The following is a 2,725-nucleotide window of genomic DNA, read 5'->3' as shown; positions in this document are numbered from 1 at the left end:
GAAAGATGAGTTTATGGATTTGGTTACAAGGTGTTCTGAAATGGATGGATTTGGTTACAAGGTGTTCTGAAATGGATGCTTATGAGGCCAAGTTCCATGCTTTATCTAGATATACTACTCAATTCGTGACTATTAAGGAGAAGAGGATCCGGTTATTTATTAGGGGACTTAATTTTGAGTTGCAAGTATTATCTCTTCATATGACTTCTGCAGGGAGGAGATTTCATAAGGTAACCGATTATTTTAAGAAAATGTAGGGGGTGAAGCGAGATGGTTAGGCTAAGGCATTAGCAAAAAGGGCCAAGATTCTGGCAACTTTCAAGGTTCTTACTTTAGAGGTTCAAGGAGGCCAACACTGGCACCAAGCCAATTTAGTTCAGCATGCCCACTTACACAAGTAATTACTCAAGCACTCCATCTCATAATTTGATTTAGGATAGCCAAAGAGTCGCACCGTCAACAGGCAGCAGGCCATCGTTTGATCGCACATGTTATAACTGTGGAGAGCCTTGGCATGTGAGGAGAGATTGTCCCTACCCACGTGTATTTGAGTCAATAAAACAGTAGACTAAAGTAGTGGTACCCCCGAGAAATGATAATAATGGTCGAGGCATCTACAAGGTGAGAGAGAAGGTAGTCAACGAGCTTGTGGAGGTAGAGGAAATGGTAATGCAGGTAGAGGTAACTCGCAACCAGGCAGAGAGGTGGTTCATCAAGATGATATGTCTCAATGTTATGCTTTTCTGGGAAAGAATGATGCAGAGACATCTAACACAATGATCAAATATACTATTCTTGTCTGTGGTCAGATGGCTAATGTGTTATTTGATCCGGGTTCTATTTATTCATATGTATCTGTGCGATTTGGCTCAGAATATGCTGTACTTGATACCTCTATCCATGTTTCTAACCCAGTTGGAGAGTCAGTCATAGTCACCCATGTTTATTGTGCTTGTCCTATCTTGTTTATGAGTTTTCATACTTGGGTTGATTTGGTGATTTTGGATATGACTTAGTTTGATATTATCTTAGGTATGACTTGATTATCCCCCTATTTTGTTGTGTTAAATTGTAATACTAAGTTTGTAACTCTAGAAATTCCTACAAGGAAAAAGTTAGAGCGGGAAGGGGTGTACAAGCCTAAACAAGCTAAGATTATATCTTCCATTCGGGCTAGGAAACTAGTGGGGCAGAGTTATTTGGCTTATTTGACTCATATTAGGGATGTTGAAAATGAAACTCCTTCAATCGAGTCCATTCTTTGTTATGTCAAAATTTAGAGAAGTGTTTCATACCGATTTGCCTAGTATGTCTTTAAATAGAGAGATAGATTTTTGCATTAATTCAGAGTCTGGTACTCATCCCATTTCTATCCCTCCATGTCGCATGTCTCCAGCAGAATTAAGAGAGCTTAAGTTTCAAATCCAAGAGCTTCTTAATAAGGAATTCATTCGATCTAGTTCTTTCCCACGGGGTGGTCTAGTTTTTTTGTTTAGAAGAAGGATTGTAGTATGAGAATGTGTATAGATTACCGGCAATTTTAATAGGGTCACCATTCAAAACAAGTATCCTTTGCCTCAAATAGATGATCTTTTTGATCAATTGCAAGGCACAAAAGTTTTCTCCAAGGTTGATTTAACGCATAGCTGCCATCAATTGAAAATTAGGCCTGAAGATGTGCCTAAGACGGTGTTTAGAACTTGCTATGGGCACTACAAGCTTCTAGTGATGTCCTTTGGTTTGACTAATGCGCTTACAACGTTTATGATTTTAATAAATGAGGTGTTCAATGTATTTGTTGATTCTTTCGTCATAGTTTTCAATGATAATATTTTGGTCTATTCAAAAAGTGAGGAAGAACATGCCAATCATCTTCGTATTGTTCTGGGTGTTCTTGAAAAAAAAACACTTATGCAAAATTTTCTAAGTGTGAATTTTGTTGACTTCTGTTACATTTTTTGGACATGTAGTTTCAAAATAAAGGGTAATGGTAAATCCTCAAACGATTGAGGTGGTTAAGAATTAGGTTTGACCTACCTCAGTGATGGAAGTTAGGAGTTTGCTGGGGCTCGCTAGCTACTATCGTCGATTTGTGAAGAACTTTGCTTCTATTGCCACTCACTTGACTAATTTGACCAAAAAAGAGATACCATTTGAATGGACTAAAAATATGAGGAGAGCTTCCAAAACCTCAAGACTCTCTTGACCACACACCTATTCTAGCATTATCAGTTGAAGGTAAAGATTTTGTTGTTTATTATGATGCTTCACATTATGATTTGGGTGTTGTGTTGATGCAAGATAAGAATGTTATAGCTGATGCACCGCGTCAATTGAAGGTTCATGAGAGGAATTACTCAACACACGTTTTGGAGTTGGCAACGATAGTGTTTGCTCTTAAGATTTTGCGACATTACCTCTATGGTGTCAAGTGTGAGGTATTTACTAATCATCGTAGTCTGCAGCATGTGTTCACTCAAAAGGATCTGAATTTCAGACAGCGAAGATGAATGGAGTTATTCAAGGATTATGATGTGACCATTCAATACCATTCGGTTAAGGCTAATATTGTGGCAGACGCTTTGAGCGAAAAGGCGGTAAGTATGGGTAATTTAGATTATTTGAGTGTATCCAAGTGACCTCTGTCTAAAGAAATATAGACCTTGGAGTCTAAATTCATGAAATTTGGCTTGTTAACTAGCATTGAAGTGAGGGCCACATTCAT

The sequence above is a fragment of the Solanum lycopersicum genome, chromosome 3 (assembly GCF_036512215.1).
Source record: "Solanum lycopersicum chromosome 3, SLM_r2.1".
Lineage (NCBI taxonomy): Eukaryota > Viridiplantae > Streptophyta > Magnoliopsida > Solanales > Solanaceae > Solanum > Solanum lycopersicum.
The sequence above is the reverse complement of the archived record's forward strand: the minus strand, read 5'-3'. Positions refer to the sequence as shown.